The sequence below is a fragment of the Lutra lutra genome, chromosome 11 (assembly GCF_902655055.1).
Source record: "Lutra lutra chromosome 11, mLutLut1.2, whole genome shotgun sequence".
Lineage (NCBI taxonomy): Eukaryota > Metazoa > Chordata > Mammalia > Carnivora > Mustelidae > Lutra > Lutra lutra.
The window spans coordinates 25,955,506-25,980,570 of NC_062288.1; the positions used below are offsets into that span (position 1 = coordinate 25,955,506).

The window sequence follows — 25,065 nt, forward strand, 5'->3', positions numbered from 1 at the left end:
GAGCCATTTGTATTTCCATAGTCACGGACTTAATAAATCTTGTTTGTTCACAGACTCAATGCAGTATAGAATAATAAGCTTTATGCAAAATCCATCCTTTAACCTTGACAATATTTTTGTTAATAATTTTATTCATGATAAATTATCCATTGGAGGAAAGTTATTTCTAACTTAATAACTTATTGGCAGATTTATTTGATTAGCATTAAAAATTAGCCTGAAACTATAGACCTGTGGCATTCAAGGCAATTCATTGTGTTTGATGGGAAAGATTAGAGTGTTAGGGTAGAAAGGTGTAATTACTTAACCCAGTAAATTATAGAACACATCATTAGAATTATTTAAATTATTTATCCATGAATTTTCAGATTTTTTTCAAAAATTTCTGGTTTAGCTTAAAAAGCAGTATTTCATAGTGTTTACACAAGGCAAAATTAAAATAGACCTGGTATCAAAACTTCATTTAACTAAATAACTTATTTATATAGTGTGATTCTTTGCTTCCATATCTGTTAAATGGAATTTTATGACATACCTCATAGTTGATTATGAGTTTTAACTGAATTTAGACCATAATAGAATATAATAATGTGAAGCTCAATATCCACCAAGATTGTATATGATAAACAATTGAAAGAATGGCAACATTGTGTTTGTAAATATGTAGTTTAACTTAAAGAAGTATGCATATATATAGCTATATATGATATATATAGTATGTATATACTATATATGTCTTTCAAATCCTTAAGAATAACTGTACAAATAGAAAAAATTAATGCAAATACTTATTGCTTTAACTTCATAAAAATTAATATTGGTTGTCAGTATATGGAAAGTCACAAATGGTATAAAATAAAAAAATTAACCAGAAAAATAATTTGCTTAATTTATTCCAGACAGTAAATTCCCATGTCTCTGAAAATGCTCACAAAACAAAACAAAAAAAAGACAAATGTCCCAGATTTAAATATGAGTGAAAGACATTAATAAACAATAAAACTCCCACAAAAACCTACCAAGTTTATAAATACTTGAAGAAATGTAATCAAAATAGAAGTTAAAGGAAAAATATTTTACTTGTCTTATATTGGCAGAATTGTTAAGAGGTTACCAAGGATGCAAAAAGATAATCTTCCTGCATTTTGAGAGAGGGGATAACATACAGGGCAAAGCCTTTTAGGGAGCAAAAAAATAATAAAGTTTACTATTATATTAGATTAGCCATGAAAATGCCTCTTGAACTAACAGTTTGATTTCCATATTAGTATGCTTAAACTGTTTAACAATAGGAATAATTTGTACATTGTAGCTTACAACAACTATTAAAGGGTACATTTTTATTTATATTTATTATCATGGAAGTATGCTATATTTTTAATTTTTAAATGATCAAAAATGTGTTTAGAATGATCTCTTTGTGTGCATGCATACATATATACATACATGCATACATACATACAGTAAACATCCAGTAGCAACTCATTTGTATGTGTGTGCCTGTATAACAGGTTATTAACTAACAGTAATTATTTATTGGTGGTAACGGGGATATTTAAATGTTTTCTTTATTTACTGCATTTCATCATTGTATAAGTGAGTCTCAATAGCTTTTAATAAGAACATAATGTAAGCTATATAAATTACCTTAAATAAAGTAGTAGTTACAGAAAAAGAAGATAAGATATAAACAAATACAAAATGTAGTCAATTAATTTATATCATGAAGTCTGAATACCTGAGTCCTGGCCATAACTGGTATTGTATGGATTCTTCATTTCTGTTCGTGAGTGGTGAGTGTGGTATATTTTTGTTCTGTCAGAAATATCAGTGAGACAGTTTTAGGTTAGAGGTCTTAAATAATTTATCTGTAGCCATCCATAATTACAAACACATACATGAATCCTTTGCCTGCTGCTATTCTTTGTATATAGGGATTATATAAAAGATGATTCATGCCCAACAGTTCTTTGCATGCTGTTGAATTTGGAAAGGTTGTTCTTTCTTTGTATCTGAGGTTTAAAAAGCTGTGATTTGTGATTTTACATTTTTTCTTCATGAGATACTCTCATATGTACCCCTCTACTCTTCGTATCCATGAGTTGTATTGATTGTTCAATTAATTCCCCATATTGCTTTGGACTCAAATGAAGTTTAGTATGTCCTTAGAGCATTCCTCTTGAGCTTCTGCAATCTTCTTCTTCCAAACTTTTCCGTAAGTACTTATTTAAGAATCTAATAGCAGGCGTTTCCCATTTTGCTGTATCTTTGGTCTCTCCTTGGTAGGTTGGTTATGTGACTGCATTTTGGATTAGGCTTTTTCGATATTCAGTGTTGACATATGACTCATGGGTGGCTTGGTTTTGAAAAGACATGTGCAGAATATACGAAATGGCTATTTTGAAAAGGTTACATGGTATGACATAATAACAATAGAAAAAGGGTCACATGGCATGACATAAAAAGAAAAAATAATATTTGCTGAGATACAAAAGAAAGTAGAATTATATTGGCGATAATACATCTTAACAGAAGGATATACCAATCAGTGTTTTCAATTATACAGAATTCTTCCATCTGGTACAATTCTAGCAAGAAAATAAATACTAAGGTAGAATACTGGATCTCATTTTACAGGGCTAATAATAATAATAAAGTAGAGTGAAAAAAAAACTATTCTTCTGTGCTCATTTCTTTTGCAGCAGCATACAGCTGGGTTCTATCTTTTATTGTGTATATTATTTAAGAATCTGTTTCTTTAAACTTTGATCATGTAGTTTCCTTACATCTGGTTTTATTTGGCACTTGCTACAGAGGGTGTATAAAAGGTTAGGTGAACATTTATATCCATCTATAATAAAAAGTGTGGATCTTTTATAAAAATATGTAAAATACTTATGTAAAATTTAATTACTATTTCTATTGGCTTAATGAACATTTATCACTATGATTTAAAATGATTTAAACTGTGTAAATTTGTAAAATGTTACTTTAACTTTTAATCTTGCTTTTGATTGTCATTACTAATCTACTACCATGTATATTTAATCTTTTGACAGTATATTTCTCTATATGTTCTCTATATGTATTTTTAAATTTTTTTCTGTAATTTAGATTGATTGATAAGCAGTATAATTATAGATTAAGACCAGATTCTGCTCTACTCTGTGACCTTTTGCAAGTACTTTCTTTATAATAATTTATAACACCTTTGGCTTAGATGTTCATGTTCTACCATTAATTTTGGGACAATTTGAGTTTCCTGAGCTATTGAAAAAGACATTTTTTAGAAGAATAATTTAGCAAAACTGAGCAAAATGTTGGGCCAATGGTAATCACCAGTCTTATTGGATAATTGTTGGCCAACTCTTGATGAAAACTCCTCTGTGAGTGATTATAGAGCTACTAATACACTCAGTAGCACTGGTCATGGATGGTGCTCATTCACTGCTCAATGCATAGTCTGTAGGTTCTAGAAAAACTTTCTTAAGCTTTCCATGCTTGAAGATAATAAAATTTGCTTGGATTGAGATTAGAGAGTCCTATGATTCCACTTTCTGTCCATAAGATATGTTCAGACCTGGATTCCTAGTCTTACAAAGCTCTACCCCATCTCTCTCATTGTTTATTTATAATATCAAAGTCTGAAAATTTCTTCTAAGCAAGATACCCAAACTCAGAAAACATTTTGGAAAAGACTGATCAATTCAACTAAAATGCAAGCAATCAAATAAAAAAACAAAACAAAAAAACTTACTCATATAAAATTGAACAAACAACAAAAAAAAACTACCCAAAGCTAAAGATTGACAAGAAACTCTGTTAATAGCTCATACACTTCAATTTTAACTTTATATGGTAAAAGTAAATAATCCAGTAGCATAAATGGGCAATGAAATGACAAGAGCTTTATAGAAAAAGTTGTTCCTGTAGCTAATATTCATATAAAGAAAATACCAAATTCCACAGACAATTCAATACAAATTAAAGTAAGTTTCATCTATCAGATTGGCAAAGTTTTGATAATAAGTGGTACCAAAACTATGGAAAAAATGCACCTAATACAGTATGAATGTAAGTTCATTCAGTCTTTCTGCATGGCATCTTGACAATATACATTGAATTTTATAAAACATGTATTTTTTTGTCACAGCAGTATCCCAGCAGGGAATTTACCCAGTGAATGTATTCCCAAAAGATAAAGGTTCGTGAAGGACCTTTGCAGTATTATTTGTAGTAGCAAAATATTTAAAGACAAAAGTAAGAGTCAATCAAAATATTCAACAATAGGATACTCATTAAATAAAACTCATTGCATTCTTCTGATTAAATACTCTGCTGCTATTTAAAAGAAAGCAGAGGATTTTTATTTCAAAGATGGAAGTTTTTGAGACATATTTTAAACTTAGAAAAAAATAATATCATGGATAGTGTAGATAGTCAACCACCATGTTTTCTTTCTGAGCACATAATACATTCTAAGTGCTTTGTCTACATCTTTTACATAAATAATTACCTTTTTTCATCTAATCCAATCTGTTAGCCTTGGACTTCAGTTGCCTATTCTGCAATTTGTCATCATGGATCTAATTCAAAATAAGAATTTGGTAAGAGGGCTCATTTCTCTTCTTTGTCTTAAGTCACTAATTTACGCCCTTATAAATAATTTGTAGTAAGTTCCCGTGTAAACAAAATAACATACCACTGTATGCATACTTGGTCTTCTTTTCCTACTTTTTTGTTTGACAAAATCTGTGGTAAATAACCAGGTAGTTAATTCCAATTACTAATAAAAAGCTATGGATCTCTATACTAACCCATCCAACGTGGTCCACCAACTCTGCTAAATATCAGAGAAATGTTTTTATTCCAGCTGACCTGGAAAGTGCAACTCCTCATCCTCCCAAAATTGGTAGATTAAAAAAAATAAACATTTATCTCATAGTTTCTGTGGGTCAAGAATCTGGGTGCAGCTTAGCTGGGAAGTTCTATCTCAGGGTTCCTCATGAGGATACAGTCAAGATGTCAGCCAAGGCTGCATTTATCTCAAGACTTAACTAGACCTGGAGGCACTTCTTCCAAGATTGTTGGCTAGCCTCAGGTTCTTGGGTGCAGGTCTCCATTCCTCCTCCCATCTTTGCCTTAATGTTGTCACAGGGTGATGACTGACTTCCCCTACAAAGAATGGTCTGAGAGAGTGCACACTCCTCAAAATGGAAACTTTAGTCTTTTTGTAATCTAACCTTGGCAGTAACATACCCCATCACTTCTACCATGTTCTATTAAAATAAGTCACTAAGTCCAGCCCACACTCAAGGTTAAGGAAATTAAGTTCCATCTCTGAAAGGATGGAGTATCAAAAAATTTTAGACATGTTTTGTAAATATCTCACCTGCAGAATAAAATCATTGAGGCATACTTCTTTTCTTTAATGTGTCATAACTCAAAGCTTCAGATAAAGTAGCCGTGGATGATAATTAATCTATAATATAACAATAGAAGGAGCACTATGTCACCTGTACATTGCAACATTACTGGCTAATCACTAATTTGACATTTCCAGCCTTGATAAATATTTTTTTCATTAGATAAACTAAATAACATATTTTGATTCCATTTCCTTAGTATTGAAAATTTTTAATTTTGTCCATCAGTCAAAATAGTGCTTTGGAGAATATTTGATATCAATCTTTTTATAGGGAAATTGAAACCTGTAACCAAAAACTGCCACTCATTTTTTTCATTTTCCACAATTGTATTATTATGTCTTTCAAATTTTGAAGTTAATTTAGAAATATAGTATTTAATATATTTGAATGTTTTAATATTTATTCATCTACACAAAATAATTAAAATATTCAAAATTAAAATGATCCTTATGAATAAAGGTACCATAATTAAACTAGATTCTCAAAAATATAGATATTTGCAGTTTTATTTAAAATTCCTGTAATTCATTTTTTTAATTTTTCAGAGGTACTTTTAAAATTATTTTTTTAACTTAATTTTTTTTTTCAGCGTTCCAAGATTCATCGTTTATGATACACCCAGTGCTCCATGTAATATGTGCCCTCCTTAATACCCACCTCCAGGCTCACCCAACCGCCCATCCTCCTCCCCTCCAGAATCCTCAGTTTGTTTCTGAGAGTCCACAGGCTCTCATGGTTGGTCTTCTCCTCTGATTTCCCCCAACTCACTTCTCTCCAACTCCCAATGTCCTCCGTGTTATTCCTTATGCTCCACAAGTAAGTGAAACCATATGATAATTAACTCTCTCTGCTTGACTTATTTCATTCAGCATAATCTCTTCCAGTCCCGTCCATGTTGATACAAAAGTTGGGTATTCATCCTTTCTGATGGAGGCATAATATTCCATTGTATATATGGAGCATATCTTCTTTATCCATTCATTTGTTGAAGGGTATCTTGGCTCTTTCCACAGTTTGGCGACTGTGGCCATTGCTGCTATGAACAATGGGGTACAGATGATCTTTCTGTTCATTACATCTGTATCTTTGGGGTAAATACCCAGTAGTGCAATTGCAGGGTCCTTGGGTAGCTCTATTTTTAATTTCTTAAGGAATCTCCACACTGTTCTCCAAAGTGGCTGCACCAACTTGCATTCCCACCAATAGTGTAAGAGGGTTTCCCTTTCTCCACATCCTCTCCAACACTTGTCTACTGTCTCGTTAATTTTGGCCATTCTGACTCGTGTAATGTGGTATCTCAATGTGGTTTTGATTTGAATATCCTATAATTCATTTTTATCCACAACTTTCAAATTGGATTGTTTTCCAAATATATCATGAATTAGGCAAAAGTGTAATTTAATTTAACACATTTTTATGAGTGCGTTTTTATATAATAGCTTATACTAGTGTTTCTAATTTTTCCTTCTTTGTAGCATTTAGCTTATTATAGGATAAAGTTAACTATTTTACTGAACTCCCTATAACTCTACCTTTTTCTTCCTGAATTAAGAAGGGATATCATAATGTTGCTGTTATTTATACAGACCTGACTTCCTTTCATTCCCATATTTATTACTCTTTGGTAATAGTTGTTTTATGCAAGATCCAGAGAGAAGATTGACAAGGGACTTATAAGCAATTACTTTATGAACCTCTCAAGATAGAATATCTCAAATGCTGAGATAAATATTGGCCAGAACATTAGAGTAGGAAATCTAGTGATAAAAAATATGAGGAAATCAAGAAGAAAAAGAGAGAAAATGAAGTTATATTTCAGCAGGGTTATAACTCTGAGAAATGGGCTTGAATGAAGGAAAAAGGGGACGCCCTAGTCTTCAGTTAAATTCAAAGAAGATCTTCTTGTGCTGAGTCAATTACTAAGGTTGAAAGTTACACTAGCAGAAACCCAGGGACTGGTTATGGGATCTTCAGTAAATAAAATAAAATACAAACACATTCAATGGCTTGACCAGGTGCTAGACTAATTCAGAGCAATGTCAACCAAGTGCTAAATTTGGGATTATTAAATATTTATATTATTTATTTAAATATAGAAGATAAAATGCATACTATACTGGCAATATCAAGGAGTAGTTTAAATTTTATATATGCTACCATTTTTATATGGTACATTCAAAGCATGCAACTATTCATATTATTTGGTAGCATATACAGATTTTCCTACATGCTGACCCATGACAGACACTGCAGTTGCCACTCCTTGGTGCAGAGTCCCATCACAGCAGCTTGTAGTTAGCACTCAGTTTCTATAAGCTTCTCTGAACTCTCCCATGGAATGTTAAAAAAGTTAACAGGGAAAATATTTGCATATCACATTGCCTTTCCAGTAGGATATGGAATTGCTTTTTCCCTACACAGCTGTGTTAACAGGCAGCTGGTTCTTACATATTCCTCATTGAATTTCAACTTCAATATCACCTTCTGCCTAGGTCACTTGAGTATGTAGGACTTTTCACCTTCCCAAGTGATATGCGGGATCCAGCACATACTGGTTTGCAAGAACTGACTTAAATTTTCAGTAAATTTACCAAATGGTGGTTAAATTATTGGTACCTTGAAATCAGCCATAATAAGATATTAATGTCTAGATCTATCACAGTCTACACCTGGGCCTTTCAATCTCAGGAGGATGCTGCCCTGTAACAACGCCATTCTAAGTTCTGCTTTCTCAGCTGGTTTCTGCCAAAAACTTAATTTGAGGGAACTGGATCTCTGGCCTCCCTTATCTTTTCTGTGGAAATTGCTGTTGTTGTATCCATGCTTTGCTTGAAATTTACTACAATCTCTGTCTGAACTTTTACATTTTCTCAACTGCACATCACACATGCTTACAATTGGGATAGATTTCTGGTGCCCTCTAATTCTGGTTTATGATTTAACCTTTTCTGAGGTGTAATTTCTTTCTTCCTTTTCCCCATTTTCCTACACTTTCTGTCTATCTGTATCACCAAAATTTTAGGTGAGAACTAAGTGTCAGAGGATGCTCCTGACAGCACTGACAGAGAAAAAAAAAAAAAAAAAAAAAAAAAAAAAACCTTTTGTACGTGGGAGATGTATGGGAATTTGACTCTTTCTTTGATGCGCCACTGGGTCTTTTTTTTCCCCCCTGCCATAGTTTTAGAAAGTTCATTATATAACCTGTAGAAACAGACAGTTGGGCTCATTGTGCATTGAGAAATCCAGTATGTACTGGAACTGCATTATATGGATCATTAATTGGGAATGTGAAAAAAAGGTTTCCTTGACACTATAACAGAACACCTATTTGAAAAGTCATAGTCTGGTCTGTCAGCATTGGCTATATGATGTCACACAAATTGACTGAGTTTTGAAAAGTACCTGAATCACCCGTTTGTTCTGAGCTTAGATAGATAGGGTGATGATTACCAACTGAATTTTTAGCTGACAACACTGAATGCCAAAACTCATTTGCCTATTATATATTTTTCTAGCAGAATTTAATGTCACCTATAGTGTATCTATTCTTTCAACATATTTTACTATTAATCTAATTTCAGAAATAGTCTGATTTATTAATATTATAAAACTACTCAAACAATATAGAGGTATAAAAATACACTGAAGACCTATTTATTTTTCCTTGATCGTGATTCTACTCTCTTCTCCAAAAGTGTATTGTCAAAAAAAGCATTGTCAACAATTTAATATATATCATATTATCTGAATATCTTTAATTTCATAAACTCAAGAGGTCTTCATAAATAAGGTTTTAATATACATTATTTTATAATAATTTTATTTAAATTCCTATATATTTTGAAATTTTTACTTCATTGTATATAATTCTCCTTTATAGGTCTCATTTTATTTTAAAATTTGGGCATATGACAATATATTTAATCATTTTATTTTTGGTGGGTGCTTAGGTCATATTAATTTTTACCATTACATGAAATTTGAAGTTAAAAAACTTGAACAAAAATATGTAGGTGTGTACTTTTGTAAAATAAATTTCTAGAAAAGGGATTACTAGATCAAAATGAATATGCATGTTAAATTTTGAGAGATACTTCCAAATTCTACCCCAAAATATAAATACATTTCTTCTCCTGTAAAAACTATATAAAAATATGCACACTTCACCATTTTAAAATTGTCAACCTTATGTTGTAAATGAATATTCTTACTCATTATTAGTGGAAATATGTCACTTCATAGAGGAAAATGTAATAAGATGATATAAAATTACAGTTGATATTCTCCTTTATGTTTCAAGAAAAAAATGCACTCTGGGGCATGGGAGGATATAGTGGAAAAATCCAACATTTAGTTGTTGAGACCACAGTAAAGAATGTGAATAATCTGTAATACAAATGATTATAACTAAGTGCTGCCTGTGAGAGACATGTAAAGAGAAAGATGTCTGATAAATATTTAACACAAGGATAAAAAACACTTAAAACATAATCTATACTCTTTCAAAGAGATGTCACACACATAGTTAAAAATTTTAGAATAAAGATGACAACAGATGAGGAAAGAAATCAACCTGGCAAGAATATTCTGGAAAATATAGAGCATGAGGAAACATGTCTCAGGGTGTGGAGAAATTCTTGAAATTCAGCCAACGAGGAATTCCCAAGAATTTTTCACCCTCTGCAAATAATATGTAAAACCCATATTGTTAAGAACCAAGGATGCAAAAGTGTTCTATTTAAAAAAAAGTAAAATTAAAAAAAAAAGTTTATTGGCTTATCACAATTGTGGAATGGAACCACAACATTTGAAACATTGTTAGGTAATTGATTAGGAAGGCTCATGAAAGTATATATAGAGAAGAGGGAGTTGTTCAGTTTTGTGGAAAGAAAAGTGACCTAAGGGTAGGGGAATACACAATAAGCCTAAATGACTGCCCCTGAATATGAACAGTTATTGTTTGATTGATTGATTAATTGTAGTACCCAAGAAGCACCTCTTCCAAGTGATGTTTTTGCTGGTTGGTTTTTTTTGTTTATTATAAATCTGGCTACTATTGATAATTTTTAAAGGATATAAGAACATGTCTCTCAGATTCTCCATTGTTAAGCTATCTCTTTGTCTGATTACAAGTCTGCTCCATGATCCTATTCTTGAGAATGTCTACTATTTTACTTTTCTTCCTAGAACCCTCATAAATAGTAACCCAAACTTCCCCTTTCTATCTTCTCCCAAAAAATTCTAATGTTGCAAAATCTGTGATATTGGGGCGCCTGGGTGGCTCAGCGGGTTAAAGCCTCTGCCTTCAGCTCAGGTCATGATCCCAGTGTCCTGGGATCGAGTCCCGCATCGGGCTCTCTGCTCAGTGGGGAGCCTGCTTCCTCCTCTCTCTCTGCCTTCCTCTCTGCCTACTTGTGATCTCTGTCTGTCAAATAAATAAAATCTTAAAAAAAAAAATCTGTGATATTATTTAATTATCTTAGCATTTAATAATTTGTGCTTATGGTTCAACATTCATTATCTCTTTTCTATCTCAATCTCCAGTTATAAAGTTGGGATGCACCATATATATATATATATATATATAGGGAGAGAGAGAGAGAGAGAGAGAATATAATATATTCTCTAAGAATATATTATATATAATATAAGAATATATTAGATATTATATATTTAGTTATATATAATATAAGAAAATATTAGAAATATAGAAAATATTAGAGAATATATTAGAAATATATATAGATATATATAAAATATAGAAAATATTAGAGAATTTTATATATATATATATACATATATATATATATATATAAAATAGAGATATTATATCAACAAAAATTACCATCATTTCCATGGTGAGTTGCAGTGCCTCTAAGAATTGGCCAGATGCTGATTTTGATGATTTCAGGGCTTTCACCATATCTAAAGAAGCAAAGTTCAAAAAAAAAAAGAGCAGCAAAGTTCCAGATGATTCATAATCATGCAGAAATGCTCAGATAGTATTGCTGTGTTGGCCAGTATAGAAACAGAACCGGTAGAATCTAACTATCGATTGATCTAAGTGAGCGAGGAATTGCTTACGTGATCATGGGGGCACTGGCTAAGCAAATTTGAAATCCGTTAGAGCAGGCTGTCAGGAAAGGCAGATTGGAACTCTTGACAGGAACTGCTGCTACTGTCCACAGAGAGAATTTCTCCTTCTCCAGGAAACCTCAGTTCTGCTCTTAAATCCTTTTAAGTACTTGGACAAGGCAATCCAAGAATATCCAGGATGATCTCCTTTACTTAAAGTCAACTGACTGTTAATACTAATCAGATCTATAAAATACCTTCACAGCAATACCTAGATTAGTGTTTGTTTGAATAACTAGGGACTATACAATAGCTAAATTTGACAAAAAAGTGATCATCAGAGTTGCCAAATCTGTCTTTTCAAGAAAGACTAAAAATCTTGATTTTAAAAATGCCAGACTATGTGAATTTTCAATGTTGTTTCAAATTCAAATGACAGAAAACAAAGGATTTTCCATCTAAAAAGGAGACCAATTATCTCAATTTGTCCAGGACTGTAAGTTTTACTGGGATATGGGTCTTACAGTACTAAAATCGATATAGTCCTAGGCAAACTAAGATGGTTGGTCACCCTACATCCAAAGAAATCATATATTATGTAATTTCAGATTGTGTATTTGAATTTAAGGCCATACTGAATTCCCAGGAGGTAGAGAGGGGCCAGTAGAATTAAATAGGCTTGAGCAGAGGTTATCAGTCTATTATGTACTCCAGTCCAACTTGGGGACAGAGTGTGTTTGCATCTGTGACATTCCCACTACAATAATGATTCTGTCAACCAAGGTGGGCAGGCAATGAGGATTTAGGAAGAGAAATTCCCTAGTGGAATGTTAATCAGAAATTTCACAGAGGGGCAGTTGGGAGAAAATACTCAATTGATTCTAGCATGTATTTCTATTTCAGTGGGAGATACAACTGTCATAGTATACTAAAGAATACATGACTTCTCTGTTTGAGAAAATTATTAAGGCCATCATTAAAGAAATTTAAGTACAGCATGAGAACTAAATGATGAAGATAAAGTTCTACATGAAAAAACTCAGAGAAGTGGAGATGACAGGGCATATGATCTAATGGATAATATATGTCTTTGACAATATTTGTCTCTACTGAGTACAACAAAAATTTTTTTGGTTAGCTATCAAAACATCTTATGGTATAGACTGATTACACACTATCAACTTTAGTTTAATAAAATAAACTTTAGAGAACACTAAAAAGATATTCCACATGCAGAATCCCTTGAAAAAACTTTCAACTTGAAGTTGATTTCCACCTAATAAAGGTTGAGGCACTTAAGCTAAACACATCCTTCCATAGAAAGCTGCCTTATTTCTGGAAATAGATATACTATGAGGTACATGGTTGTAGGAGAATCATTCAAAATTCCTTGTTTATTTTTTTTACTTTAAAGTAGTCTTAGTAACCCTAAATTGGCAATTACATTTTATTGACTAAGTAGTATAACATAATGGTGAAATTGTCTGTGTCTATTTTTCTCTCTTTAGTGTAGAAATATGTGCCTCATTTCAACATAACTTCTATGTGTCCTTATGTATTATCAAATCAATTTATAGAACCAACATCCTAAGAAATATCTAGAACTTTAATTGATTCAGTTACTAATAAGAATCATTGTCTGGTTCTGTGAAATATCCAGTTTTCCCTCGCTTATGGAAGAGTGATTTCCTGTGTTTTAGAAAAGGCTTTTATTTTCAAGACTTATTTAGAAAATAAAATGTTCTGTAAGACAATATGTTATTTCTGAATTCAGACTTTAGAACCTTAATTGTGTTCCATATCCATTTACCTCTTTATTTTTATACTGTTATAAAAAAATTCTGTCAAGACTAATAGGGACATATAAAAATATGCTACTTACATTGGTCACAAGTTCTAAATGAATAAAAACCATTTTATCAAATCTATAGGTGGAATGAACATCACAGATTACTCTAAGCATATATATATATATATACACACACACACACACACACACACAAATATACATATATACACACACACACACAAATATACATATATACATACATATATATGTATGTATATATATATATATATATATATGAAAGTTCTAAGTAAAATTAAATTAAATGAAGTTAACCAGTCTTCATTCAAAAAAGGTAAAAGGAGAGACACTGGAGTAGAATTATTGTTATTTTCCTGGAAATTATTTCTTTTATTTGAAGAATTCAGTTCAATGTACTCTTTGGAATTATAATATTAAATTGACCTCAGGCCATTTCACACGCAACTTTTTGAGGGCCATATTTTTTTTTTAAGTTTAAGATGGGAAATATTGCACCACCTTTGTAGGCTGATGAGAACAAAGTATGAAGAAAAACTGAGATTTAAGGAGAAAAGAATCACCTGCAAGGCTGGTATCTTCAGGTAGTCAGCAAAGGAGTGTGATCTAATTGGAGGGGTTGCCCTTAGGTGGGTTTTCAAAATCATCAGTATAATAGGAAGGTGTGGAAAGTATATATTAATTGCCTTCAATGGATTCAATTCTGTTTTCAAATCATTTAATAAGACATTTATTCTCCAGTTGAGTCAATGGAGGATTTATATACGATTTAATAAACTGGGTTTCTTGAAATTAAAAAAAAAATTGTCTCCCATCCAAGTACTAACCAGGCCCGACCCTGCTTAGCTTCCGAGATCAGACGAGATCTATAAAGAACTTAGCAAACTCAACACCCAAAGAACAAATAATCCAATCAAGAAATGGGCAGAGGACATGAACAGACATTTCTGCAAAGAAGACATTCAGATGGCCAACAGACACATGCAAAAGTGCTCCATATCACTCGGCATCAGGGAAATACAAATCAAAACCACCCTGAGATATCACCTCACACCAGTCAGAATGGCTAAAATTAACAAGTCAGGAAATGACAGATGCTGGCGAGGATGCAGAGAAAGGGGAACCCTCCTACACTGTTGGTGGGAATGCAAGCTGGTGCAACCACTCTGGAAAACAGCATGGAGGTTCCTCAAAATGTTGAAAATAGAACTACCCTATGACCCTGCAATTGCACTGCTGGGTATTTACCCTAAAGATACAAACGTAGTGATCCGAAGGGGCACGTGCACCCGAATGTTTATAGCAGCAATGTCTACAATAGCCCAACTATGGAAAGAACCTAGATGTCCATCTACAGACGAATGGATAAAGAAGAAGTGGTATATATACACAATGGAATACTATGCAGCCATCAAAAGAAATGAAATCTTGCCATTTGCGACGACGTGGATGGAATTAGAGGGTACATGCTTAGCGAAATAAGTCAATCGGAGAAAGACAACTATCATATGATCTCCCTGATATGAGGGAGAGGAGATGCAACATGGGGGGTTGAGGGGGTAGGAGAAGAGTAATTGAAACAAGGTGGGATTGGGAGGGAGATAAACCATAAGTGACTCTTAATCTCACAAAACAAACTGAGGGTTGATGGGGGGAGGGGGTTGGGAGATGGGGGTGGGGTTATGGATATTGGGGAGGGTATGTGCTATGGTGAGTGCTGTGAAGTGTGTAAACCTGGCGATTCGCAGACCTGTACCCCTGGGGATAAAAATATATGTTTATAAAGCTGTAAAAAAAAAAAAAAAAAAAAAAAGAAAGGATGAATACCCAAGTTTTGTACAACATGGACGGGACTGGAAGAGATTATGCTGAGTGAAATAAGTCAAGCAGAGAGAGTCAATTATCATATGGTTTCACTTATTTGTGGAGCATAACAAATAGCATGGAGGACAAGGGGAGATGGAGAGGAGAAGGGAGTTGAGGGAAATTGGAAGGGGAGGTGAACCATGAGAGACTATGGATTCTGAAAAACGATCTGAGAATTTTGAAGGGGTGGGGGGTGGGAGGTTGGGGGCACCAGGTGGTGGGTATTGTGGAGGGCACGGATTGCATGGAGCACTGGGTGTGGTGCAAAAATAATGAATACTGTTATGCTGAAAAAATAAAGAATTAATAAAAAAAATAAATAAAAAAAAATTGTCTTCTGATTGCTTCTGAGACTAACTCATGGGCTGAGAGCAAGAAGAGAAGGGTTAACAGATGTTTAAGAATAAAGGAAAGGCTGTGAAATTAAATTAGAAGCAGAGAATTAATTGACCAAGGCAATTCTGTTAAATTGGCTATAGCAGTAAGAGCTAAATTGGTGTTAAGTTGTCATGACTTTAATCAGCATGATGGTATGGAGAGAGTTCAGGAAGGAAGTTGAAGAGGTATATGAGGATGTTATTAGAAAAATGGGCCATGGAATCTAAGCCACCTCTGGACGACTTAAGAACAAAACAGGGATGAGATACAGTGACAAATCTTATAAGTCCTAGAACAATCAAAGACAATCTTTAGCAAAACCTGTCTTATGACCATGAAAGTAAATACTTGTGGTAGGAATGGGGATGACATTGGCAGGGAGTAGATCAGGAAATGGTGATATAAAAAAATTGGAAGCATGATTTCCATGTATTTCGAAATCATCAAGAACATTTACAAGACCAATTAAGAGAGAGGAAATCAATTGTTAAAAAGCTGTGAGAAGGGATGCCTGGGTGGCTCAGCTGGTTGAGCAGCTGCCTTCGGCTCAGGTCATGATCCCAGTGTCCTGGGATCGAGTCCCACATCGGGCTCCTTGCTCGTCAGGGAACCTGCTTCTCCCTCTGCCTCTGCCTGACATTCTGTCTGCCCGTGCTCACTCTTGCTCTCTGACAAATAAATAAATAAAATCTTTAAAAAAAAAAAAAGCTGTGAGAATTGAGCACAAGGAGAATGAAGGGCTGAGGATCCCTGCTTCAGTTACCCTCTGATGGCAGACTGGAGACTTATGGAAGGCAAGTGGCATGGAGACATGAAAATCTTGACAGAGCTCTTCAAATTTTAATGGCTTACTAATATAAGTATGCATATTGTAGTTATAGATTGATCTATATTCCATTTTGTCTCTTTATTTCCCAAAAAGTTCTTACTAAAAACTACTCATTGAGTCAGATTTATAATTCTTTACGTATGTCTATTCAAACAGAGAAAAAGTTTTAAACTTATCCGAACAACCAAAAAGAAAGATCAGTATCAATTTTCTATTGATTATATAATTCACACTAAACTGCAAGAATCCATGTACAAATGAGCCTCTCAATAGTCAAGCAGCATAGTGTTACAATGAAGCTATCCTGATAGGTTAGCCTTAGTTTGGCTATAGGGAGTACAGACCATTTGGTGACTGTCTAAAAAAGGGATTTCATTGTAAGGACACAAAGAATGTAATGAAATAGAATTACTAAAACCATAGCTGACTCTAATGGGAATTGGGATACTGTAGAGCAGTATTGTTTGTTTTGTTTTTTTCTCATTCAGTTGCTCTCTCCTAGGCTTCATTCATGTTATTTCTGATCTCAAACTGTTCCTTGATCCTTTAGGCCTATTTTCCACTTCTTGTCCTTTGGTGGTGGTGGTTTGTTTTGTTTTGTTTTGTTTTCCCCCCAGATCAGTCCTTTATTGCTGCCAGAAAGTGGTAGTTCTCACCCTATTTCTCCTCACAGTAAATTCTTCACAGCCAACTAACATTTTTTTTGTCCCATATTCAAATACTAGGATAGCTCACTGTTAGTCATGTGTTTATCATAAACCAGCCTTCTGGATCCAGAGGGAATGGGTGTTGCTGATGAAAGGAAAAGTTAATGAAAAAGTTGTACATTCTTACTAATTCCAGATTATTCCTCGGTCAAGTTCAACAAGAAGGGGTCATATATTGGGAGGGGATGGTTGACCTCACAGTAAAGAAAGATCTATAAGGTAGTATCAATAAATTGACTGAGTACATTACCATTTTGGAGAAATAAATTCAGGATGCATGCTAGTGAAAACATACTAATATGTATTTTGTTAATCGTTTGTTTTAAAATCCTTTAATAAACATAAAGTAGCATATTTTGTGAACAATACTGACTCTGAGGGGGAAAATGTGTTTCTTGCTCTAATTTAATAATACTACACTGAATTATCTGAATATCCCAACTAAAGTTTCTGGAGCCCATCTTTGGGGAAAGATAATATATTTTCCCTTCATAATTAGAAAAAGAAAATACATGATCAATGTTACTTATAATATCTGAAACTTTTATACTACTCTATAACACTAGATATTTTGTGATTTTAAGTATTTCAGGTTATTTTGGAACCCAACTATGAGGAATTTAGGGTATGATGTAAAATAACCAGTCAGTTGGAAGTGCCAAGACTAAAGGCACTCAGGGTTAGTCTGTAAATCCATCAATGTTATTCAAAGGCATAAACATCAAGAGTTAAAAAGGAATGATTTAATTGAGCACAAAGAGCAAAACAAGAGATTTAATTAATCCCATTATTCTTCTGTATAGCATTGGTTACAGTGGACACAACCCAAACACACATATGTAGTGTTTACAGTGGAAAAAAAATTTTTTTTTTTTTTGACAGAGAGAGAGAGAGATCACAAGCAGGCAGAGAGGCAGGCAGAGAGAGAGGGGAAAGCAGGCTCCCTGCTGAGCAGAGAGCCTGAGGCGGGCCTCAATCCCAGGACCCTGAGATCATGACCTGAGCTGAAGGCAGAGGCTTTAACCCACTGAGCCACCCAGGCACCCAGAAAAAAATTTTTACTCAAGTTTTTCTTTCTCTATTCTGGGAAAGATCAAATTACAAATAAAAAGTAAATGTAAGAGAAAGCATTATGGAGTTCTTAAGGACATTAAACTCTGAGGTTTGTATGTTTGTTTAAAGATTTATGTACTTGAGAGAGAAGAGCGAGAAATATGAGTTGGGGGGCAGAGGGAGAGGGAGAGAGAATCACAAGCAGATTTCATGCCAAGCGTGGAGTCCAGTGCAGGGCTCAATCCCTCGACCCTGAGATCACAACCTGAGCTGAAACCGAGGGTCGGTAGCCCAACCGACTATACCACCCAGATACCCCTGTTTGTTTTTAAGAAAGGAAATCAGGATATGGCAACAAGTAAAGACTAGAGTTGATAGATGATAAGTTCTACAGTTATATGAAATAATAGAGTTCAAGGTAATTAAAACAGAATAGGAAATAAAGTGAAAAATAGACTTTGAATTTTGGTTATAAGTATATAAATAGGAACGATTGACTAAAAAAGTCTGATTTAAATCCATTACCTATGAGATTCAAGTAGATTACCCTTCTTAGGCCTCAAACCTGCCATGTGGGAAGTTATCACCCTAAAGCAGTTGCTCTTTGGATAAATAATGAAATAATCTTAGCAGTGAATTAAAAAAGAAAAACAGGATTATTTAGTCATTTAACAAATTAAAATACTTCATTTGCAACTACTGGTATAAATTGGTTATTATTGGAGTGTTTCTACAACAAAACAGAACATATAAAACATTCTGATTTGTTATAGCTCATGTGAATCCTTGGTTCCACCATGTTTTTACAGATGAGCAGGTAGAAGGAATATTCTCATTGCATGTCGTATTTTATGTGCCATCATTAATCATTATTGATTTTCAGTTTGCCTTGGCTTTCGATTCTGAACATACAGAGTTTTTTTTTATATTACCTTGAAGTTATCTTACTCTGCTTTCTTCTTTGTAGTATTTCATCAAAAGTTCCATACAGCTTCTGATGTTCTATCTTTCTGACTGAATAGTTGGGTATCAGAGTTTCACATGAATCATGTGATACAACTTGTTGTGTGAAGACTTTAATTGTTCTAACTGTACCTTACTAATCAAAGTTCTGGTAATTCCCAGTGTTGCTCCAAATTTAGCATAACCTTCTATTGGTTTTAAGGAAATGAAATTTGACTACATGGAGGTGCTTCTTCTGTCTCTAAGAAATAGCATTCTGGGATCAGAAAAATCATATCAGTGTAATATGGCATAATTTCTTATTTGCTTTTGTGTTTTTACCTTGAATTGTCAGTGTTTTCCTTTGTTAAATTCAGGGTGATAGGATGCAGTGTTCACAGAGGCCTCAGGCAGCCTCTGCTTGTGATTCTCAAGATGTGATCTAAAATATGATCTAAATTTTTAGATTTAGATCTAAATGTGATCTAAAATAATCTAATGTGATCTAAAATAGAATGTAATCTAAAATAATCACTCCAGGGAGTATTCATGTTCCCTTGGGTACCTGAAGAAACTCCCTTTCATAGTTAGAGGTCTTTGATATTCTTCATTTTGCTGTCGGGTTTGATTTAGATAAATTGGGGGTGAGTGAAATATACAAAGATCCCAAATTATTAAATAATAGCAGGTTTATAAAGGTTTACAATGAGCTTATTGGGGGGAGAAATCCTCTTAGTACTTAACAACTTGTGTGATATTTATGTCTTATATATAAGTGAATACATGCATATTATGTGTATAACATTTTTTAAGTCCAAATATCATGTTCTCTCTGATAACAAAACTATGCAGTTTTAACTAATAGAGAGACCTTAGAGATGAAATATTCCACTTTGATTATTTATCGAGATGAGAAAATTTAGGGCAACAGAGGCTAACTACATTTATGTAAGCTAACTGAAACTATACCCTAGTCTTTCTTGATTCACAGTTCAATTCCCCTTTCACTCAATTTCACAGAACCAGTTAACAGAGCACTATTAACCAGTCTGGTGGAAAATTCTGTGTTGAAGGTGTTAAATGGAAGAATATTACATCACCAAGCATGAATGAAAAGCGTACACATTTTTTTCTGACAAGCACACTCATTTGGACTTATATTGCTCTATGAACTCTCTGTATCTTAAATTTCTATAATTAATTTTTTGTACCATTATTAATAATGACCAACTCATCTGCTCTCAATTTCCATGACTGATTCCCACTTAATCAAAATAGATCTTAAGGAGAGTCATGAAGGGAGTTTATAGATACTTCTATTTTAGAACAGTGGTGGCATTTTTAAGTGCTAATCTAAATTTAGTTAAAAATACATTTGAAACAACTTTGTAATCAACCTATAGGATGTGAATAACTTTTGCTTGACTTGTTTCTTCTTTGTTGTTGTTGTTGTTGATGTTGTTCATTTCTTAACACCTAACGGAAAGCATTTTGTTTTGTTTTGCTTTTGCATTTTTCTCCTATTCAGTAGTGCCTTCAAAGAAAAAAAAAATAGTTGAGGAGTGTAAAACTTGCATAGTTGGGATTTTAGAAGACAAAAGCATCTCAGACATAACTTCTATCGAATGGAAAAATGAATCTGAGATTAAGCAGCTGCTCAAGTACATAAAACTGGGCTAGAACATGGAACCTAATTTCGACTTTTGCTCCAGTACTCTTTCTAAGGATTTGCATTATTTCTAGGTAATTTATAAAAAATATTAGCATTCTCTGTCTTACACTCCCCCATTCACACACATATACACAAATATTTACAGCAACAGCTGTGATATTTTCTTCCAGAATGCTGTTTAGAAATAATTTATACAGATGCCAATTTTATATTTATAGTCATGTAGTTTAATTACTAGAATAGAAATATGAATACATTCTTTAGATGACTGCCAAATTTGTATATTTGCAGTTTCTGTGTATGTTTTGTAGTACGCTATTTTTAGTTATGTTAAAGGACATATAGTTGAGATACTTACTCTGTAAAATATCAGGTCCCTTGATACCCTTTTACTGTCTACTTTCAAAATTGCTCTTATCATTTAAAGGGAGATTAATCCACAGTTTTCTTACAGTATGCTCATTTTCTATTTAAGTAAATTTATTTAAAATATTACCAGCCTGGAAAAAACACTAAATTCCGTTAAATAATTTTATTTCAATCCTTAATGCCACCCAACATTATTTGGTGGTAATACATTTCTAGAAAGATATACTTAATAAGCTGTTTTTTCCTTTTGTATGTTTATGTGGTATGTGTGTATGTATGTGCTCTCTAACAACAAACAAAGGCAATCCTCAATAAAGATATTTAGTTTATTTAGTTAAAAGTGTAGCACATTTATAAAATGTTGGAAAATATATATAAGAGTTATCAATTTTTCTTATAATTCCCACAATTATAGTTTGTGGAGACAGGCCAGAAGCTCACGTGGAGGGAGTATTCCATTTGGCTATAAAGCATCAAGAAGAGGCAATTAATCCTGGTCAGATAATCAGTCTGACTCATGCATCTCAGCCTTATTCTAGCACAAGAAACTCATATATCTTTTTCTTTAGAAGAATATTTTATAATGACAAATTGAAACTATAAACAATGAGATAATTAAAAGGCTTTTGACATCATCTTCTGCCTGTTGCCTTAGAGATGCATTTTAATTAAAACCCCCTATGCATATTTTAATATTTGGCTAATTTCATTGCAAATGTTGTGAAATGTATTACTGGAATATTGTGTTTTTGTTTTTTTTTTTCTTTTTATGAGCTGTGTGCGCCCCTCCCTAAATGTCACATTCCCTGAGGATTCTGAAGATAGATTGAAAGTTAGCAGAGATATTAACCTTTATTTGTATCTTGGTTATCATTGTCATTCTAGTAGTTATGGAGGATAATTGTCTGTAAGACACCTGAGAAACTCCTAAATTTCTTTGGTATCTTAGAAGAACTCACATTGGTTCAAGTTTTCATGTCTCCCGCAAATACGTACACACACATACACACGCTTCTAAAGGACTGTGATTTTTTTTTAAGATTTATTTATTTATTTTAGAGAAAGTGAGAGAGAACACAAGTGGAAGGGGTAGATAGAATCTCAAGTAAACCCTGTGCTAAGTCCAGATCCCTACATGGGGCTCGAACTCACAACCCTGAGATCACAACCCTGAAATCATGACCTGAGCTGAAACCAAGAGTCAGAGGCTTAACTGACTGTGCTACCAGGTGCCTTTAAAAGACCATGAATATAAATAAATATACATTTATAAATATAATTAAATAAAATTAATTGTAGTAAAAAATGCTTGGTATGGGGTTGAAACTTATACTTATCAAATAAGTAAAATTTTCCATATTCAATAACCAATCTTTAATTTTATTTCTCAGAAAGAAAGATATATACTATAGTACAAAGATCTTACCCATTCAAACTAGACAGGCCTGTAACCTAATCTTGACTCAGCAGCAAAGTAGTTGTATGATCATGAGTAAAAATTTTAACTTCTTGGAGACTCAGTTTTTTTCTTTGCTGACAGGATTGTTGTTATTGTAAAATAAAACAATTGCATATAAAAGTCTGGGACAGTGATGGCATATAATTAAGTTGTAATTAATAAATGACAAGCTATTCTCTTAATAGCAAGATTTTTTGCTATCATAATGGTATTTTTGTTTAGGATGCTTTTTATTAGTATGATATCTAGGTACTGTAAGAAATTTGAGGACAAGGCTGTATCAGTGCAAGTTGAATGGAATTGAATTGATTTTAATAAGCTTCTGCATAATATCTGTTAGCTTTTGTGAAATTTTATCATTTGAAGGATAGCAAATTTCTTTTTTTATTTACAGGGCAAGGAAAATTCAATGAAGCTGGGTTTTTGACTGAAGTACCACAGTGAAAAAATTTCAGTGAGAAAAGAGGAGTAAATAAATGATGAGGATGTTGAAGAACAGAAGCTGTCTGCAAGATAGTCTGAGGTCTTCAAATTGTTTAGATGACTTAGGCTTATTTGAAAATGATCTGTTGATTTTATAGACATACAGAATTTTTCCAATGGAATTAAGTCTGGATAAGACTATTTGGTCTAATTTAGGTGTTGTCTCTATATTTGGATCTTCTTCAGATTGAATGGATGACTCAAAATACTTAATCATATCCTTGGCACTAGAAAATTCTAAAAGAATTTACAAGAATGTTTGGTTCACTCAGTGTCACTATTTATAGCCTTTATACAGGGACTTGGTTAAATAATTAAATCCTCATAAACATGTTCTGTGGGATTGATATAGGTTAAATTATTCTTATGATAAATTTTATGTTTTATTTTTATAAAATTAGGAATACAAACCAATTTTATTTATAGAAAATGGAATGCTTTCTAATAGGAACCTTTGAAATTTGTGTTAAATTTTAACATGTCTGAGACATAGTTCTCTAGGATGATTTTTTTAAGCCTGAAATTCAAACTTGTTTTGCCTCAAAAGTAGATAGTGGTAGGGGTTAGAAAATATGAGAAGAATAACGGGAGCTTTGCGCAGTGGCAGTATCGTAGCCAATGAGGTTTATCCGAGGCGCGATTATTGCTAATTGAGAAGGATAACGGATAAGAAATCCAGCCACCCTTAGTGAGATGTCAAAAAATTACATAACCCCAGTTAATTTATCAGAGTCAGTAGTTTGGGAAAGGCTTATAGATGTAACATCTTCATTTTTGTCCATAAAGTTGACTTGTCTTTTTGGAATTGGCTGTGCTCTTGAGATTTGTAAGTGACATGAATTAAAACAAACAAAAAACTCTCAAAACCAACCAACCAAACAAACAAACAAACCACCTCAAATTTCAAATTATTAATTTATATTGAGAAATTAGAGAAATGTATTTATCATTTTAGGATAATAAGGTGTAGCCTTTTCCTACACTGAGTAAGAATAGAACAATTCTAAAGTTAAATCTTCACCTAGATTTTTGGAAAAGTTTATGTCTACCAACAGTGTCTGTCTTAAGCATAATACTCTATCTCCCAGGCAATTATAGGTACCAAAGCCATTTAAAGTCTAGAATAATGGCACAAGAGGCTTCAGAGTAGACTGTGGGCTTTGATGTGGGGCAAAGTCATGCCTCTGCACTCTCCTTCCTGACCTCCAGTAGTTGGAAAGTTACTGATCTAATACACACACAGACACACACAAGTGTATACATAAATTTGGTGCTAGGATGATTAAATATAGAGTAGTTCAGATTATTTACAAATTGTTAATCACTTCCTTAAAGCATAGTTTATAATGATTTAAAGATATTTATTGTTCATCTTCAAATATCATCTTGATATTTTTTATAACTTTTATGTTGAGCATAACTTGAAGAGGAATACAGTAGAATTATAAAGTTGATAATCTCTTAAATGATTAAAAAGTATATGTTTGTACATGTGTATGTGTGTGTATAACAATGGGGTATATTGCAGATATTTTTCTCAAAAATAGTGTATGTCAAGACTAAATTATGTCTTAGAAAAATCAGTATTTCCATATGTTTGTTAATCCCTTAAGTTAGAAAAAAAAATTTCCCTGAAAACCTTCAGAAAACTGTTAAGAAGAGAAAATATTTCTACTGAATATAGGATACCAGGCTGAACTAGAGGGGAGTTACCTTCTGAGACATAATTCTGCATCATTTCATTTCTTAGATCCATAGTAAATAGTTTATTTAAAAATAAATATCCAGGGGCGCCTGGGTGGCTCATTGGGTTAAAGCCTCTGCCTTCAGCTCAGGTCATGGTCTCAAGGTCCTGGGATCGGGCCCCACATTGGGCTCTTTGCTCAGCGGGGAGCCTGCTTCACCTTCTCTCTCTGCCTGCCTCTCTGCTTATTTGTGATCTCTCTCTGTCAAAATAAATAAGTAAAGTTGTTAAAAA

General features: G+C 33.2%; 1 pseudogene; it reads left to right on the forward strand.

The window, feature by feature from the left end:
- Positions 1-23,676: 23,676 nt before the first annotated feature.
- Positions 23,677-23,831, forward strand: LOC125081476 (uncharacterized; annotated as a pseudogene).
- Positions 23,832-25,065: the final 1,234 nt, after the last annotated feature.